Genomic DNA, 21,306 nt, shown 5'->3' with positions numbered 1-21,306 from the left:
GCCCAGGTCTCTGAGGCATATGTTAATGCAGGAAGAACAGTGGAATCAAAGAGATGTGCCCAGAGCCGGAGGTTCTTCATCCTCTTAGCTATTTCTTCGACGTTCTTGAAGGCATTCCAAGCCGCTCTCTTCCTCCTGCACAGCTCGGGTGCCAGGTCATTTGTCATGTTGACCTCTCGAACTAGGTGCACATACCTGATGCTTTCGGAGATGGTCGTTTCGTTGAGAGCGAATGGGGCATCAGGAACAAGGCTGCTTCTCATAAACATTGACTTCATAAGATTCAGCTGCAGTCTTATCTTCCCACACTCACGGTCAAAGTCGGCCAGCATCTATCTTCGTTGTCTACGCACCAACATCTTATTATGATGAAAGAGAAATCGAGAAGTTCTACATGGAGCTAGAGAAGTTCTATAAAGAAGACCACACCTTCTACAAGATCATTGTGCGTGATTTTAATGCCAAGATAGGACCGAGAAGATCATCTGAAGAACTTCACATCAGGATCCATGGCCTAGAATGGAACGAACAGGGTGAGAGACTGTCAGAGTTCATCATGTTGACCAAGACCATTCATGGTAACTCACAGTTCCAGAAGGCAGAATCTAAACGATGGACATGGGAGTCTCCCGGTGGAAGATTCCACAACGAAATAGACCACATCATATTCACTTGACGGTTTTGCCTGACAGATGTCACTGTTGTGCCAAAATTTCGAACGGGATCGGACCACCGTCTCCTTCGTGCAAATTTCTACTTCACAGAGCAGGGAGAAAGGGCTACAAAGTTCAAAAAGAGAACTCTCAGAATGACCACCAACTGTGAACTCTTTGGTACTATTGCGGCAACATGGGAAGATGCCATTGTTGACAACATTGACGAGGAATATGACTGGTTCAGCACCTCCATGTATGGGCGAGGAATTCCAAGAGAGAGATAAGCACAAAAAATCGCCTTTCTTCAAAAACTCTTGAGCTAATTCGCCAGCATGGTTTGGCGCATGCCTCAGGCAACCGCAAGCTAACATCCGAGCTCGCAAAGCAGTGCAGAGATGCGATCAAGGAAGACCTGAAAGAGAGAAGAGCAGAAGTACTGGTAGATGTGGCAGAAGCCGGGAAAAGTATTCGTAACACCTGCCTGTCCTTCGCCAACTACAAGACCAAGATGACTGCCCTCTGACGTCCTAAATGGATCCATCACATCCTCCAGAATGGCAATGGAGAAGATTATCCAATTTCTGTTACTATAAATTGTTTATTGAGATATTATAATTGTAATGTTTTCAAGCTAAGATTACATTGATGTGGACATTTATATCTATTTGTCTACTTTTCTAATTGTTTCCTTAATATCAATACTTAAAAGCTAACTTACTTATGACTGGATATGTAGCTCAGGACAAAAGAACTTGGCTTGCATGTATGAAATTTTGGTTTCTATTTTTAGCACTATAGAAGCAAAAGCAAAATCATTAACTGTGTTTGGAAATATGCTTCAGTGGTAAAATATTTGCCGCACATTTCTGAGGTTATGAGTTTGATCCTTGAATTTTCTTATACACACACGAAAGCTAACTTACAACAAAGTCTCACACTGGAGACCTAACTGGGCCCGCTCAAGAAAATCGATGAACAACGTGAGGACAGTGACAATGACATTGACTTAATGAACATTAAACTGCTTTAAGCTATATATTGCCTAACTATTATACAGATTTATTTCTCAATAAAATAACTTTAAAAGGCCTATTTTCTAGCATCTTTGCTAGGGAAAGATAGCACCTGATATTTCAATACTCGTAATTTGGGGGACATTTTAATTTATCATTTTATTTTGTGCTCTTTGTCTACCAGTGAACTTGAAAATTGCTCTTGTGTGGTACTACATGGAAAATATTATGCTATGGGAAATGAGTCAGAAACAGAGGGACAGACATAGAAAGATTGCATTCATCTGGGTAATATAAAGTAACAAAATAAGACACTAACACACAAGTACAACTGTCATAAATACCAGGTTGTTCACTCCATGACTTAGAGGCCAGCTTTACTCTCTAGGGGTAAAGGCAGTGCAGATAGAGAATGGAGCACCCAATAAAGGGTGCTGGGAAGATCTGCCCAGGATGGGAGATGCCTGTTGAAATTAGTCTATGGACCGAACAGGATTGCCACCCAATGTCCCTTTTGTAGATCATAGCACCCAAAAGGAGAGATAGAACAAAAGGTAGTGCCCTACCAAAGAGGCAGGGTGGGATGGGGGATGGGGAGTAGGAGGGATACTTGGATTGGTGGGAGTGGAGATTGGCCACTGGTGGTGGGATGGGTACTCGATCACTGTATAACTGAAACCCAAGTGCAACAACTTGTAAGTCTAAACTATACCTCATGGTGTTTCATAATAAAACAAAACAAAACAAAACAAATTTCAAAAAAAAAGAAAATTGCTCTTGTGTTTACGAGTCATTTACACTTCTTTCAATAGACATTATATGATCATGGTTTATGCTTATTTTTTCTATCAAGTTTAATAGCGAAATATTGATTTATTTCACAACACTAATTTTTTAAAACCATTCATCCTTGGCCTATCATAATAATTGCCAGTATTTGTTGGTGTTGCTGGTTTTTTGATCACTTAATTTGCTTTTTGTCCTTTTCTTTCAGATTGTAAAATTTTGGACAAGTGAGCATATGTTTTCCTTTATCTTCTACAGTTTTAAACTGAGAACAATTGTTAGTCTTGTACAATTAAAATACCTTTGCATTTACTATTTCTTCTCATTTGATTTACTTTAACACATCTAGATTCATCTACAATTTATCCTAGTATGTCTTGTAATATTGAAAGAAACCACCATTTTTTTCAATCATAGCACTGTAGCACTGTCCTCCCGCGGTTAATCTATTTGCTGTAGCGGGAACCTGTAACATCTTACACCAAATTGTGAGACTTGTTGTCACTGATTTTGGCCTATCGAATAGGTCATGGGGAGCTTGCCAGGCTTTTGCTATGTGGACGAGATACTTTGGGTAATTTGCAGGGCAGAGGAATCGGAATCAGGGTTGGCCTCCTGCAAGGCAAATGCCCTACCCGCTATGCTGTGAACGTTATCTAAAATATACTAGTAATACCAAATGTTGTTTCTTTAACAGTGCAATATAAAAGATTATTTAGTAATTTTCTTGATTTGTTAATGAAATAGCTAAGCTCTTGAGTAACATGGGAGTATTTTTCTAACACAGGAGTCTGAGGAAAGTAAAACTGTTATAACTGTCTTGTAGGATTCCATCTCCCTAGCCTGCTTCATTCTACCCCGCTCTCTATCCAATCCGGTCTTCTTCTTGGGATTCTGACCTCCTGATTGGCTAGCCTCTACCTTTCAACTGCCTACTTTATGACATCATTCTCCCACCAAACCAACCACCAACTGATAGAATCTTGGCAGTCCCATGTAGTAGTTTGTAAACAAATTTGAATCAGCATGGCAAGTGACGAGTGACCAATGACCAATCACCAGTGAGCAGTCGTTTGTACTGAACACTTGTGGTCTTAAGCCGCTGCAGTGTTCAGACGTACTCTCGTACCGTCTCCTCTTCTCGTCTACCTTTCATCGGTATTTCCTCTTCTCTGACCATGTCAGGTAAGGAATAATACTTTTCAAAGCTTTTCATTAGATTTATCATCCCTTAACTTAGCAGTCAAGGAAAAACAGCACATAGTAATGAAAGAATATATTCAAGTAGAATTTTATAAGCCTCATTTTAGCTTGACTTTGACATTTTCTGTGTGATTTTAGACATTGGCTTACTTTCTCTCACATACAAAGTGTTTTTCCTCATTGATTACATTATATTTTAGACATACTTAGGAGCTCAAATACACACACATACATAAATACATATATATACATGTATATATATGAGTGTTGATTGTCTGTGTTTCTTTTTCCTTTTAATAGTGAATTTTTCATGATATCCATTGAAAACAAGTAAATCAGATACCGTATTTTTACAGAAACAAAATATAAATGCTGTGGAAAACTGTTAATATATACTAGTATGTGTTCTCTGTAATGGTCTCTCCACTTGTATTCATACTTCAGTATTTTAAATATAGTGATATTACAAAGTAATAATCATTGATCTTTGAGATTTGATTTTAGCCAGGTAATAAGAAAATATGGGGCATGAGTAAGGTGTGGAGTGCTGAGGGTAGGGAGGCAAGCCCTCAAAGGTAAGAAAGTTTGGGAACACTTTCATCAAACATAGACCAATCGAAAGCTAGACGTGATGAGGGAGAAATAAATACGAAAGAAAGAACGAAAGAAAGAAAGTAAGAAAGAAGGAAAGCAAGCAAGCAAGCAAGCATAGGGACGTCGATTATCAAGGAAGGGGAAAACGTTTGTTCAGAATGTTGAAGAGAACCACAGATTTAAAATCAAAAAAGAAAGGTACCAGTAGGTAAAGCAGATTATCAGAAAGCCATCCTTGCTGGCATTTTTCCTTATTATCTCTTAGAACACAGTACTTGGTTCTTGACAATTTGAGTATAAAGACGCTTCAGAAATGATGCTTCCCATAAATAGCTAATAGTGCTGATCTAGAGCGGTGGAAGACACATAATCTTCAATGTTTTTATTACGTTATGGTTTTAAGTACATGTACACGCTGCCTGTTAAAATTAAAAATTGGTATATTCTAACTTGAATAAGGAGATTTGATTCATTTGTGTGGTAAGTAGGTTCCAGGTTAAAGCGGCTTCTCATCTTTACAAATATTATTTCATGTGATTTTTTCTTCCTAACATGAAAGTATTTTGATAATAGTGAACTTCTGTTTTAAATCCTAAGAGGAAAAAGAAAAATCAATTCTCACAGATCTAATTACACATTTTTGTCATATTTGTGAATTAAGATTTTTCCTACATTAAAGATATTTTATTGGATTTTGGTGCTCATTTATTAAACATTGAGAAGAACGTTTTCCTGGTGGATAAAGCTATTTCTAATCTAGGGGTTGAAAGTAAATTTGCAATATTTTGTGATCACTTTTTAAATGGTCTTTTCTGTGTCTTGTGTGATCAAGTGAAATCCTATGCTGTGTTAAACACGTGTTGTTTGCTGGTTAATATTCAAAGGTACTGATGAGAATAATTTTTTGTACTTTCGAAATTTCTTTCTGTATTTTACTCATTTAAAACATTTCTTGTCTATGAAATACAATCACGCATAATCCTATTTTCTTTTTGTTATGTAGTTACTGATAAATCCTTTCTCTTTAATGGACTGGTAAAGTGTGCACTCAAAAATCACCTTCTATTCCATTTTTTGGCTAGAAGTTTTTTGTAAAATAGAATACTGTCTACATATTGTATATGTGGAAAAATTTATTAATAACCTTATTGCACTGTTTTATTTGGTTTTGTTTGGGATAACAGCCACTGTTTTTCAAGGCCTACTCTTTGGTCTGCTCTCCATAACATACTGTACTATGCTACTTGCCACGGAGTCCAGATTTCATAAATATCTATATTCTTTTTCAGTTATGTGATACATATTTTTCATGATGTTTTCTTTACCCTTCCTCCTATGTAAATCACATGAAATAGAAAAATTATATTCATGTATGCATTATTTTTCTTAGAATTATTAATAACTACATTTTAGACAAACAGTTTAAGACACAGAGTTTAAATAAAGTTTTGCTTCAAAAACATTTCTTTGAAAAAACTCAAGTTGTCATTTTTGAAGTGGATCAAAAATGAGGGTAAACTTCAATGCATCCACAAGAGTAAGTCGTATGTGAACAGTAAGTAACAGGTACTCATGGCACAAGTCAAATGGAAACCTGATGATTACAATGGTAATAGTTGTAAAGACCCCAAATGTCTAAATTAATGTAAGGTATCTTCCTTCTGGTTTCTAGTGATCATGCAGGGTCCTGGCCAAAAGTCCACATGCTTTAGGATGTGTAACCTGGAAATTCAAAAGGCACTGAGAGAGATAGTACTGGAGGGCATAAGGCACTTGTCTTGTACACAGCCAATCCAGTTGAATCTCTGTCACGGCATACACTCTCCCGAATGTTCTAAGGGGTCACTCCAGAGTGCAGAGCCAGGAAGAACCCAAGATCACTGTCAGTTGTTGGTCCAAACTCTACACCACCCTACGCCCCGCCCAACAAAATTTATTGGAATATAGGAAATCTCTTTGCCATCTCTGGGTCTCAGGATTCTTCTTGTCCACTGAATGTTTTCCTTTCTCTTAGACTTCTTAATTTGAAAAAGCTTCCATTCTAGGAAACAGCATAGGACTCAGTAGGAGGCAATCTACAGGAATTTCTAGGGTAAGGAGAACTGTCTGTAAGCAAGAAATCCAGGTACAGACATGATCACCTGGCTCTTCTACAGTTCTGTGTTCACTTTGGGAGCACGATACGAAATGCACAAAGTGCCAAAAAGTTCCAGGCTTTGAATCACCCCAAATTGTTGGAATTTTGGAAACTCAGTTGACTGTTGGTACTAGAAGCATCTCGAAGGCTTAAATTTTAAGTTCATATTGTTCCTCTCAGTGTTGAAGGAGATTATTAGTCTCACAGATTTTTTTCATCACCCTCTTGTTCCTTACAGAAAATTTTCAAAATCCATCTGTATTGGGAACTGCACATACTCTGCAGCTTTCCCTTCCCGTGGTGAACAATGCAGCTTCCCTAACAGGAAGTGTCTGCAACTACTCCAGAGTATCTGCTCCAGCTTGTAGTTCTGCTTGGCTCCTGCCCTCAGACTCTGGCACCTCTTTCCAACCACTGATGGGTAGTGCCTATCTTTACCAACATTTCAGCACAACAATGCTGTCTGGAGTGTTTCACCAGAGTCATATATCCACCTCAGCTGCTTCCTACCTGAGTGTTTTGGAATGGGATATTGCAGGAAGTGCTGAAGAGAAATCTTCCATGGGAGACTTTTCTGTGACTATTCTTGACCAAGACACCGCTGGCTCTTCCATATCTATGGCAGCTCGCTATGAGAAAATCCTAGATACCAACAACACGGTGTCTGTGTACCCATCACTTTCTGCCAGTCTTGTGGAAAGAACACCATTTCTGGTTCCACATCAGAGTCAAAGCCTGTCACTTCCCTACCAGGAAGGAAGCCAGGTGTATTACTATCATCCAGGCAATCTGGGAACTCTCCTTTCCGGTCTGCTGTTCTATGACTCCATTTCATACACAGGGCTAAATGGCTCTGCCCCCAATCTTACAGCAACTCATCGCGAGAGATGGTTATGGGTCTCAAGGAGGTTCAGCCCGCAAATAACCAAATACCAGACTCCTACTCTGGAATGACTTCTCTCTGTCTGCTCAACCTATCACAGAATTGAGTTATCAAGGTGAGGAAAACGGAGAGAAGAGAAAGAAAATTCAAAAATTGGGGTCAAATAAGAGGAAAACTGATCGTAGAGAGGTGGTATTCATATACACTGAGATTTTTAAATTAAAAAAAATCTCAGTTCATGTTTACTCCCCTCACTCATTTTACAGCATGTTATTTTCACACTCAATATAAGAGCTCCTAATGGAGATTGGAAGTTATGATAGTATAATGGACATCTAAGTTTCTTATAATGAAATGTCAGGAGCAGAGAAAAGAATGCCACATTTTTCCCTTGTTATTTCTTTTTTTTAATTTTTATTAGTTAAACGTCATGAGGGACAGTTGTAGACTTACAAATTATTGTGATTCGATTTCATTTATACAATCATGGAGTACCTATCCCTCCACCAGTGCCCATTCTCCAGCACCACGGTCCCAGTATTCCTCCTACCACCCATACCCCCATCCCACTCAGCCTCTGTGGCAGGAAATGCTACATTTTTCACTGTTCTATGTCAGCAGGCCTCAAGAATTACCACACTAAAAGTAAAATACATTTCTTAAACTAGTGTTTTGTTATTTTCTTAAGAAGTTTCAGAACTCTAATTGTAATGGTACCACTTTAACTTTCCCTTCCATAAATGAACAGCAAGGTTCTGAATACACTTGTGGTTCAGATATTCTGACTCAAATCATGAAATCTAGAATCTGTACCTCAGCACAAATATCACGCTGAATTAGTGCTTCATTCATACTCTTATTCTATGATATTAACGGCCTTTTATTTGTTCATGAAAGTGAATAAATTGACAGTACAATACATTACAAAGCTAAGCTCTATATGGCACTTATTAGTTTGTAAAAGTAAAGTAAAGGCCCTCCCGTTGATCATCAATTTGCTCGAGCGGGCCCAGTAACGTCTCCATTGGAGACTTTGTTTTTACTGTGTCTGGCATATCGAATACTCTCGGCAGCTTGCTGGGCACTCCGAGAGGCGCAGAGGAATCAAACTCGGGTTGGCCATGTTGGCCGCGTGCAAGGCAAATGCCCTACCCACTGTGCTATCGCTCCAGCTGTATTAGTTTGAAAATCTATAATTACTTAAAAAAAAAAAAAACTTTTGTTTGGAGGACGTTGAATCTGTGTCATAGACCGAAGTGCTCAGGGATTACTCCTGGATCTGTGCTGGGGATCACTGCTGAAGATGCTTAGGAGATCATAGGTGATGCGAAAGATCAAAGTGAGGTCAGGTGTGCGCAGGGCCATTGCCTTAACAAATGTACTATCACTCTTCCCAAGTCTCTTATTTTTCAAGTTAGTTTACACAGAAATTCTTAAAATACAAAGAAAACCAAAAAACAAGAGCACTACATGACAAACAGTAAGAACTACAACATTTACCTCCAATCTTCAAGCACAGGACTTGTCCATTATCCGTAGAATACCCAGTAACAATCCACTGCCTGTTGCTGGTAGGTGCACAGTTGTTGCACCACTAGTTTTGTGGACCGAATATCTCATTTCGCAGACACTGATTTCTTCCTTGGTGCCTTTTCAGTGGTGAATTTCCTGGGGATAGAGACTTCCCTGTTATCACAACTTTCAGGTAAGACATTTGGTCTGACACAAATTTCCGAATTGCCCCCATGTTGCAGTAGCAGGATTCAAAGACCTGTGAGTAATCCACCACCAGAGTTTCGGGAAGTTCCCATAATATCTCCAGCCAAAGTAACCTGGCGCTGACCCCAACTCCAACTCAGGAACAAAAAGTTAAGAATTTTGATCAGATGAAAACTGGGCTTTCAAAACCTCTCGAGACCTACCAGATCCCCGTAGACCTAGAACAATGCAAAGATCTGCAGGTAATGAACACCACTGACACCATCACTCTGAAGCAGGTGCAAGAAAATTCAAGTGGCACCAAGGGGGCCTCCGATGCAGAAAGGAAGAACAAAAAGGAGGCTTCTGAAACTCTTGAGGGAGAAGCCAAGGCCAAAATCCAGCCAAAAGTCCTAGAATGCTTGCTAGGGGGAGGGGGGACTGTTCGTAATGCTGCAGTCAGTGATAGGTGTCCTGTGACCACGGCCAAAACTAACAGCAAACCTCAAAAAGCTGCCTCCAGCAGGATCAGCAAGAAAAAGAGGCATGAGCAGCAGAAGACAAAAAACACCCGAGAAAAGTCTAAGAAAGCTAATTAGTGTAAGCAGCCAGGGAACAAGGTCAAGGCAGAAGAAAAGTCCACCATTGGCAAGATGAAATGCAAGAAAAGTCAACCTGAGTTTTTCCAAGAGGCCGTTAAAAAGCCCCGCCGCTACCTAGGCATACACATGCTGGATTCGGTCCAAGTGTTTCATGCTCTGGGGAAGAAGAGTGATCCAAAACCTGGAATCTCTTCCTCCCAGGTCCTGAGTAGCTCAAAGAAGCCTAAAGATGTCAAGCCATCCTCAGCTGTCAAGTCATAGCTAGGTGCTACAGGGGATGGAAAAGGCCTTGAGAAAACTCAGGTCAAAGCACAGAAACCAAGTAGCCGTGCTGAAAAACGCTCATCTCCATCCAAGTCTGAGCTGCCACCTCCTGGGAGGTCAAATTGGTACCTTTGCCGTTTCTTACCATGAAGAGTCCCCAAGCTAGACCTGTTCCTCAGAGACGACAATCTGTGGCCTCACATCGTCCTGCTGCAGCTTACCCTGCCAAGCCCGAATCTATCAATGCAGCTCAGCCAACTACTGCCAATTCTTCCCGGTCAAACACTCCATTTTTGTCGATTCTCCCAAACTTGCTCAGTCCATTTCAACCACCCATTTCGACCAGGTTTGCAGAACCCTACTATCCGGACTATTCGTCACCTCACAGCTTCTGGACCTGATCCCTACAATAGCAGCTGGCATTTCCCTCCAGCTGGAACCTCCTCCTGTCTTTGTGGACAAGCGGCAGTTGCCAACCAAATGTCAGAGTCAGTTTCTCCTCCAAGACTTCCGTTTCCAACCGATTCCATGGAGAAAGCCCAATGTTCCCGAGCCAGTCATGTCAAAGCCCATCACCAAAGAGCAGAGACCAGAGCGTGAGGCTATGGAAAGGAAGGCTCAGAAGGAGCGTGAGAACGCTGCCAAACACACCTCTTTGGGGGAAAGTGCAGTTCTTTATTGAGAGGGAAAAAGAGATGGACATCTCTTTCTACTATGGCTACGTAATGGGAGTAGCTGGAACGGTAGGTTCCAATTGAGGTACCAGATGGTTTTCCTAGGCAAACACTGACATGCCATACTCATTTTATTTATTCTAATATATTTTTTCAAATTAAAGAGATGCATCATAGTTAATTGGTTGTTAATAAAAGTTATGAATTTTTAGATGCTGTCAACTGTGGTTGTTTTTGGGAGTGGCTGGGGGTTGAAGGATGGGATGGGAAAGAATGGGAAGTTAGAGATAGGAAAAAGGGTGAATAGACAAGACTCTACGAAATACAAACTTGGTCCAGGGTTATAAAGCCCATCAGATGAGAAATTGCATGGGTATGATGAAGAGTGGGGTAGGGTCAGAGGAACATTATAGCCTACAGGGCATTTGCTCTGCAAACAAGAAGGACTCAGTTCATTTCTTGCAGTCTTTTATGGTCCCCAGAGACCCACCAGATCTGAAACTTGAGCACAGATCCAGAGATAAGATCATAGCACAATCAAGTATTCCCCATACCTGGTGTCCTCCACAAAAAAATTGGGAGAAATGGCACGATCTGCAGTGTTTGGTTAAAAGAATAATTTTGGAATAGGCTGAGGAAGGCAGATGAGTCTAAGATGACCAGAAGAAAAGTAAAAATTCTTCCATGGAGGCTGTGTTTACGCCTCCTGGCCACTTTTGGAAAATAACCAAATTTGAGACACATCACTAAAAGGTTTTGGTGGTCTATCCATAAATGATGGCTGGGGGATTCGAACTCATACACTGGGGAATAAACCTACCTGATGAGTGATCAATGCCCTCAGAGTCATTCAAGGATGACTCTTAACAGGGACAAAACCAAGAGAACAATTGAAGCATGAAGCCTGAAGATCAGCTCCTGGGAGATGCAAAGATAAGTACCAATGTCCTCGGGGCCTCTGTTCAGCACCCGTAGCTGCAACATTTCACTTATTCCCAGCAATATTCAGAGTTGCTGTTACGGTGACACTTCACTAGCGTGTTTTCACAATGCGGTCCATTGCCTCTGTTAGTCTTTGGATTTGTAAACTCCCCAAGGTAGCCAAGCCAGTTATCAGGAAATTTCTGGTGCGGGAGCTCAAATTATATTAGCTTGAAGGACTGGTCCTTGGTCTTCCATCGTGCCTGGTTCCTGTAACCTGCTCTAAACATCGCTGTTAACTGCAGCTCACACAAGAACCAACGTTATAAATGGCTTTGGGGCTGCGTTGCCAGAGGTACTGGACTAAGACATGCGCACTAGGTCACCACTTCCAAAGCAGTAGGTACCGGTTCTCCTTCAGCCGGGAAGGTGTTGGTGGAAAGAGATGGCCCTAGGAGTCTCAATCGGGTGATGGATGAATGGAAAGGAAACCGGGACGGGTAGAGAACTGGACAGCTGGTGATCATCATGGGATAGTTGGTGGATGTTTTTCAAATACGTTAAATATTATTTGTAAATAATATTCAAAACAAAAATACGAAAATAAGATAGGTTCCAAAGAACAGGTTACATATAAGACCGAGAGAGCTGAAAGGGCTCACATTCATTCTGGAGCTTTCAAGCATACCATTTACTAAATATGTTACTTTCACATCACTTAGCTGTGGAGAGGAATAGTGAGAAACAGAATGCCACCAGAAAAGCAAACTGGATGACCACCTTCAAAAAAAGCCAGGTGGAAGGTGTTCACATGGATCCCAAGTGCAAATATATGTTAACAGGAACATATTTTTAACTAACTCTGTTTGGTACCAGTAAATACTTTGTTGAAAATGGGGGGAAATGAACGCAGTTTCTGACTGACCTGAGAAGAACCAGTTAATAGATATTCCCAGGAAAGGGTAGTTGACTGGCTGGGAACAAAAAAACGTGAAAAGTGTTTTGCTACCTTTAATGTATGGCTAGAGGAAAATGATCCCAGTCAACTCTCAAAACTAACAAGCTTCAACTCCCTTGAAAGAAAGTTGTATTAACTGAGGAAAAATTGCTGGGAGAAAAGTCTGAAATGATGAGAAAAGAGACAATAAGGGTGAAAGGAAGGGCTTGAAATTTGGCGAAAACAAAGCTTGAAACAAGAAGATCTAGTGGGAACATGATCTACTGGGAATGGGATCTGAGGAGGAAAATAGCAATATCAGGGATGTGAACAAGGAAAACCAAGTTAATGAAGACTTAGTTAGCTGACTACTCTATGGGCAACATGGTTCCAAGAATACCAGAATTTACCAAGGAATTTACTTTAATTTTCTTTTTTTATATGGAAAATTACAACATGTATTTTTGCCTTCTTAAAACACAATTTGGAGTGTTCATTTCTTTCTCAATATTCTGTTCATTTGTGTAAGCATCTTAAACAACTGTTGGATAACAGAATTATATGATCAGACTTATTTTTTACTTTAATGTTTAGTTGAGATTACTGAAAACTCGGTCTAAATTGAAGTTTGTCTTGATTGGTACAAGTAGAGAAGGGAGGACTAGGGATGGAATTAGAGATTATAGGGTACCACATTTAGTTCCTAATAAAACAAGTAAAGCACAGTGTCCCAAAGAGACTATTGAAAAAGATATTCATCTCTATTTAACCTGTATATTCAGTATTTTCTATATTAAATTAAAAATGAAAGAATGTTCCTATATTGGGTCTTTTAAAGACATTCCAGGTTGGTTAAGGAAAGAAACACTGCCTATGAAATCATAACAACGTAACTATAAAAATCTGATTACTACTTAAATTTCCAAGAATGTCAGTGCTAAGAATTATTTGTCTGGATTTCCTTAGTGTACATGATCACTTAATCACTTAACTTCTCGTTAGTCGTCAATTTGCTCGAGCGGGTGCCAGTAATGTCTCCATTTGTCCCTGTCACGGGCTAGTGTAGCGCAATGGCATCTGTTGGCTCAGGGAACATGAAGGGCCTCAAATCGATCATACGTGATCTTGACGAAGAAGTCTGACCATCTAGTAGGTGGGTGGCCATGCGGTCTTTTGACATTCCGTGGCGTCCAGTGGGTAACAGCTCTAATCCAGCGGTCGTCTTTAAATCTCATTCCGTGACCAGCCCATCTGATTTTCGACACCTTGGCAAAAGAGACAGCGTCCTTGATTCATGATCGTCGACAGATGTCATAACTCCAGATTCTTTCTCTCATTTGAGTGAAACGTGATATTCCAAGCATAGCTCTTTCTATTCTTCTTTGGAAACCTGAATAGAGTTCTCATCCTGTTTGCGTAAGGCCCAGGTTTCTGAGGCATATTTTAATGCAGGAAGTACAGTGGAATCAAAGAGATGTGCCTAGAGCCGGAGGTTCGTCGTCCTCTTAGCTATTTCTTCGACATTCTTGAAGGCATTCCAAGCTACTCTCTTCCTCCTGCACAGCTCGTATGCCAGGTCATTTGTCATGTTGACCTCTCGACCTAGGTACACATAGCTGTTGCATTCGGAGATGGTTGTTCCATTGAGAGTGAATGGGGCGTCAGGAACGAGGCTGTTTCTCATAAACATTGTCTTGGTAAGTTTCAGCTGTAGTCCTACATTTCCACACACACGGTTAACGTCGGCCAGCATATGTGCCGCTTGGCTGATGTTTGGTGTTATTAAAACAATGTCATCAGCAAAGCGGAGGTGGTGTAGTTGCCGACCATCTATCTTCACTCCCATTCCTTCCCATTCCAGTCATCGCATGATGTTCTCGAGGGTGGCACTGAAGATTTTCGGTGAAATGGTATCACCCTGCCGCACCCCTCTCTTGACGTCAACGATCACTTCTTTGTAGAATGATGAGATCCTGGTAGTGAAGCTGCAATACAGCTCACAGAGGATCCTGATGTATTGGGCTTGAATGCCCTGATTGGCTAGGGCTTCAATGACCGCTTCCGTCTCAACAGTATCAAAGGCCTTTTTAAATCAATGAATGTTAAACCGAGCGGCATCTTGAACTCCCAAGAAACATCAATGAGTTTGGTTATCGTGTGGATATGGTCGATGGTGCTGAATCCTTTGCGGAACATGGCTTGCTCGCATGGTTGTCCTTCATCTAGTGTTCTGCCAATCCTATTTAGGATGACTCGAGTGAACAACTTGTAGATGACAGACAATAGGCAGATCGGGCGATAGTTGCCAATGTCATGGATGTCTCCCTTCGTGAACAGTAGTACGGTCCTGCTGGTTTTCCATTGGGACGGAACCTTGTATTCAGGCAGGTAGCGAGTGAAGAGCCGAGCCAGTGTATTGATGAGTACTGACTGCAGGTTCTTCAGGTGTTCAGGTCTGACCTTGTCTGGCCCGGGTGCTGTTTGTTCCTTTACCAACGAAATGGCGTGTCGGATTTCGGAAGGGAGAACTTTGGGAATGACATGTCCATCCTGTGGAATTTGGTATGTCGGCAAGTGGACATGGCTGTCGAAGAGATTTGAGTAGAAGTCATGGTAATTTTCTCCATTGCCGTTCTGGAGGATGTGATGGATCCATCAGGACGTCGGAGGGCAGTCATCTTGGTCTTGTAGTTGGCGAAGGACAGGCGGCGTTACGAATACTTTTCCTGGCTTTTGCCGCATCTACCAGTACTTCTGCTCTTCTCTCTTTGAGTTCTTCCTTGATCGCATCTCTGCACTGCTTTGCGAGCTCGGATGTTAGCTTGCGGTTGCCTGAGGCATGCGCCAAACCACACTGGCGAATTAGCTCAAGAATTTTCGAAGATAGGGGATTTTTTGTGGCTATCTCTCTCGGAGTTCCTCACACATTCATAGAGCTGCTGAACCAGTCGATCATATTCCTCGTCAATGTTGTCAACAATGGCATCTTCCCATGTTGCCGCAATAGTACCAAAGAGTTCCCAGTTTGTGGTCATTCTGGCAGTTCTCTTTTTGAACTTTGCAGCCCTTTCTCCCCGCTCTGTGAAGTAGAATTTTGCACGAAGGAGGCGGTGGTCCGATCCCGTTCGAAATATTGGGACAACAGAGACAGCTGTCAGGCAAAACCGTCAATTGAATATGATGTGGTCTATTTCGTTGTGGAATCTTCCACCGGGAGACTCCCATGTCCATCGTTTAGATTCTACCTTCTGGAACTGTGTTACCATGAATGGTTTTGGTCGACATGATGAACTCAGATAGTCTCTCACACTGTTCGTTCCATTCTAGGCCATGGGTCCCGATGTGAAGTTCTTCAGCTGATCTTCTCGGTCCTATCTTGGCATTAAAATCACGCACAATGATCTTGTAGAAGGTGTGGTCTTCTTTATAGAACTTCTCTAGCTCCATGTAGAACTTCTCGATTTCTCTTTCATCATAATGAGATGTTGGTGCGTAGACAAAGAAGATAGAAACTGCAGGCAGTGAGCCACATCTATTCAAATGTAAATTTCCGATTAGGGTTGTTATTCATTCCAATGAATCAATGCTCTTGGCCAAGTTTGTGTTGACAAGGACACTGATACTTCCAACACCTCTTTTATCGCAAGTTCCCAGGAACAATTCTCCAGTGTCGAAAACGGCATCGTGAGATTCTTGTCTTCTTGTCTCGGTCAGACCAATGATGTCGTACTTGATCATTCGCGCTTGTACCATCAGGTCCTCAATGGATGCATCTGATGCTAGCGTACATGCATTGAAAGTACAGACGATCATTTTTGTCTTCCTTCGTTGTGGCAGCCTAGGTCGGCCTTGAGATTTTGTCGGCCTCTCCTTTCTCATCCTTCTCAGTGCTGCCATGTCGCTGAAGCCTTTGGGATTAGGTGAATGTACATGATACAGGGTTAGTGTACATGATAGTCATATGAATACACCTGTGTGAATATATCGCTGGTATCTAGAGAATAGATATATAGAAATTAGATCACATAGCTGAGTGTGATCTTAACTTTTCTACACACTCCCATGCCCCACACACCCAAAGACTTGTACTAATCCTTATAGATCCATGACTTTTCCTCCTCCCCTCTCCCAGAGTCTTTTAAAATTTCTTTTCAAGTACTAATGTAATGCGCTTTAGAAAATATTGAGTTAAACTTAATTGTTGTCATGTAGCTTTTAGATAGAGAACCAAGAAAATCTTATTAAAAGAGTATTTTTGTATTCTTTGAAAATGGTAATAAGAACATTATCCTTGAGTCCCGAAATAGACATTATATAAAGAATGTTGTGAGGAATTCCCTGTACAAATCAATACTCGAAGAAATAAATGACTTCTCTGAATGAGGATGAACTGGGACATTTCAAAGTATCAATCAGTGAATCAAAGATGAATCATACCATCCTATAGATAAAAATGATCTTGATGTAATCTAGTCAACACCATTACCTTTTTTTCTTATACCAGCTGATAGCACTTTTAATTTTTTAATTTTTATTTATTTATTTTTATTAATGAAACACCATGAGGTGCAGTTGTAGACTTACATACCTTTGTACTTGATTTTCAGATATACAAGAATCAAGTACACATATTTCCACCAGTGAACATTCTCCACCACCAAGAAACCCAATGACCCTCCCACCCCCCATCTCCCCCATTTTGCCCCAACTCAGGGCATTCCCTTTGCTTTTTCTTTGTTTTAGGGTGTTGCGGTTTGCAATGGAGGTCAATACCATTACATTTTCAAAGAAGAAAATAGGCCCCTATATGTTCAAGACACTACTACTGTCCTGCGGTTCTTTCCAGTATGTACATTGCTCCAAGCCAGCCCTTTGAAAATATGCTGGGAAGTACAACTGGATGTTCCTTTCCTCACACTGACCTGGAAGACACTTGCTGATTCTCAGCCACATCAACTATTTCATTTGTTGCCTGATATCACCTACTGTCCTTAATTTTTTAAAAAAAAAATATTTGATTTGTTTCGGGAATATAAAGAAAAAAATTAAATGGACTAATAAAACAAAAGTAAAATCAAACCTTTACACTCTGACATCAAAATCGTCCTAATAGGAGGGGAAGTAAATGACTGAAATGCGTAGGGGAGTGTTGTTAGTTCGTTGTGGACAATAGCTGGATATTTGACAGTGCATGGAGTATGAATACACAGTTGCAGAGATCAGGAACTCTGTACTTGAAACGAATACAGTTTGTAAACTAGTCATCACAATTATATGTCTATATGAAATTTCTCTACATATGCTTTGTGCCTTCCATGCATGTATGTGTTATGCATTCCTTTATCATGAGCTCAGAAATGCATCTGAGGACACTCGGAAAATTAGTTGCGCCCCAAGTATGGGGAGAGAAGTAGTAAATAATTGGAGGAGAAAGAAATATGAGTTGGAGCTTAAGAGCCATGTAAGAGGAATATATAGATATGTATGTGTGTGTAAATACACATATATATGTATAAATATATATATGGGCTGGAGCCATAGCACAGTGGGTAAGACGTTTGCCTTGCAAGCGACCAACCTGGGTTTGGTTGCTCTCCTCCTCTCAGAGAGCCCGGCAAGCTACTGAGAGTAACCCTCCCTCATGGCAAAGCCTGGCAAGCTACCTGTGATATATTCAACATGCCACGAACAGTAACAAACAGTCTCACCATAGGGACGTTTCTGGTGCCCGCTCAAGCAAATCAGTGAACAATGAGAGGACAGTGCTACAGTGCTATGGTTAATTCAAACGTTGTTTATGCAAAATATGAAAGAATCAAATAAATATTCTATAAAGCTGATTTTACCTATTAAATTAATATAACTTTAAATAGTGTTTAGAAATGAAGTTGAAGAATTTTAAGGCTATAGAAAGATATTGACAATATATCAAGAAACACATGGATTTTTGAGGAGAAAGAACACGTACCTGTTGTCCTTTCTTAAGGTTATTTTTTTGGCTTTTATAGAATATGTTTTCCCTGAGTTTTTGTTAATCGCTTCCGTTTTTTAGAAAGCATCATAATAAATTATATTTTTTAAAGAAGTAAATAAAGTTGTGTTTGTGAGTGGATTATGTATGTTTGGAACCTGGGAAGTATTTTGCTATGTAAGTTACATTAAACATGATATTTATAACAGAAATACCATCTGCAGTACTATTGACAATAGCCAGAAGAAACTATGGTATACCTACACAATTGAATACTACACAGTTTGCAGGAAACTGACATCATGAAATTTGCTTATAAATGGATGTACAGGGAAGAATATCATGCTCAATGAAATCAGTCAGAAGGAAAGGTGTATACCGATTGGACTACCCCATTTTTTGGATATAAAAAACCAGAGTATGAGACTAATACCCAATGATAGCAGAAACACAGGCCAGGAGAATTGGTCAATTGTTGGATGCTTGCCACAAGTGCTGAAGGCGAGCATTTGGAATAAAGAAGGGACTGCTATGACAATGATAGTTGGAAGTGATTACTCTGGGTGAGAACTGAGTCCTGAAAGTAGGCCAATGAATAAACGTGAGAACCTCTCTCTCTCTGTATTACAATCCATAATGCCCAAAGGATGAGAGAGAGAGAGAGAGAGAGAGAGAGAGAGAGAGAGGTGCCTGCCATAGTGTAGAGAAAGCAGGCTGTCAGGTGGGGTTTGGGGTTGGGAGAGGGAGTGGTGGGAGAGAAACTGGGGACATTAGCAATGGAACTGTATACTAGTGGAGGTTAGGTGTTAAAATATCCTATGATTGAAACTGAATCATGAAAAGGTTTGTAATATGTGTCTCCTGCAGATTCAATACAAAAATATGATATTTAGTTTCTACCAGCATGACTAACCTATGAATTTGCTGAAATTTACTTTTATCACCTTGGCTGGGCTCATTACATGGATGTCTGTGTGGTAAAACTTTTTCCATTTTATGCGGACTGAAGAGACAAAAATCATAGGGTTGGGACTTCTGGTGGAAGGAGAGAAGAGCACAAAACACCCTGTTGACCACACCTCAGCAGGGTCACCTAACTTGCCTAATGACAGACCTCCTTCAATGATTTCTTCTTTTGTAATGTGGAAAAATGAAAAGACATTCATTGCAGGCTGACAGGGGGTTGTCCCCTCCAGTAAACACTGTTTTCTTTTTGATCAGAATTGTTTAAAGATTATTTGAAAAATTTGGAGCTTACTGATTTGTTCTCATATATTTCCCCTACATAGTGTCAGTGGGCATTGATCTAGGAAGGCCAGCATGAAAAACTTGAGGTGTATGTCTTAACCACCAATGCCAACACTACTGTAAGTATGGAACCCAAAGTACAATAGTAAAACTTCAAAATGTGTTTGTCAAGGAAATCGGTGGGAATGCAGGGAGAAATGTGTAATCTGTTGGTGGAAGCATGCAGACACTGGTGGTGTGATTAGAATTGGAATATTGTATGCAAATCTCCATTATAAATGACTTTGAAAATCAAAATTGCCTAAATTTTAAAAAAAAGAGAAGTCAACTTACGTCTATATTTCAAGAAAGCTTGTCTTAGCAAATTTTGGCAGGGAGACCATAGTTGGTAGAGAGAGGGAGAAAGAAAGGGAGATTTGACAGTTGGGAAGAGAAGCCTGGATATCATGGAAGAGATGAAAGCTAATCTTAGAAGATTTGGAGCCATCAGAGTTTAGTGAGTTAAATGGTGAGAACATTGCAGTTTAGATACTTAAATAGTGAGATTGGTTTCAGTCATCACCACTGTATATATAGAAAGAGTTCAAAGACCTCACAGACATTCAGGCTATAATAACTAACAAGGGAAGCGTTTTTTTCCTGAAGCACTATGTAAGGATAATATATTGCCAGGAAAATGATAAAAAGTTGGTTCTCTTTTTCAGAGATTAATACATTAGAGATGAAAATTTTATACAAAGGAATCTATCATCTTGCCCTGTTGCTCTGTTTTCTTGTCATCATTCCATTCTCCACCATGACCCTACCTAATCAGGGCTTGCCACATTTCTCAGCAGTATCACCACATAGCCTAAGAGCATGTGTTAACTGCCGGTAGCTCACAGCTCTCATGTTTGCCCCCCATCCAAGCCAGAGCCATCCTTCTGAAACCATGGATATTTGCTGAAGGCCCGTTCTTCCTTGAAGTGGCAGACATGGTTTACCTCTTCTTAATCATTTTGTTTACAAATTTAGATGAATGTCACAATACTAGTGACAGGGATTTTCCAAACTATGGTAAGCATAAACATTTCCCTTTCCCCCACGAATTTTGGGCTAGTTATTTTCTATCCACTGCTAATAATTTGTGATAATGAGGAAACAGAACTGAAGTAAAAACAGGGACATTTGTCAATTTGGTGCCATGACTAATCAGTCTTAGTATAAGTATATATTTCTAGAAAAAAAAAAGGAGAAGAAAAGGAGTTGGTTTCTAGCAAAGAATGCCAAACCTCTGCCAAGAAATCCTTTGAAAATAAAAATTCTGACTATGTACTGAACATGATTGACACTCAATGCCTCTTTTGCAGACCACAACACCCGAAAGGAGAGAGAGAACAAAAGGGAATGCCCTGCCACAGAGGCAGGGTGGGATGGGGGGTATTGGTGTGGGAGGGATACTGGAATCCATGGTGGTGAAAAATGGGCACTGGCGGAGGAATGGGCACTTGATCATTGTATAATCGAAACCCAAGCACAAAAATTTGTAAATGTACAACTGTACATCATGGTGTTTCACTAATAAAAATTTTTAAAAAAATAAAGTAAAAATTTTTTTTTGTCTGCGAGAGATCAGCAGATGGGAACCTGAGAGAAGGCAAAAGATTACATTGGTTGACTTTTATTTTTCCTTGAGTATATTAATTTGATTTTGGAGTCAATTTATATGAGAGTTCATCA

The sequence above is a fragment of the Sorex fumeus genome, unplaced genomic scaffold (genome assembly GCF_029834395.1).
Source record: "Sorex fumeus unplaced genomic scaffold, SorFum_2.1 ptg000070l, whole genome shotgun sequence".
Lineage (NCBI taxonomy): Eukaryota > Metazoa > Chordata > Mammalia > Eulipotyphla > Soricidae > Sorex > Sorex fumeus.
Note: the sequence above shows the minus strand (reverse complement) of the source record.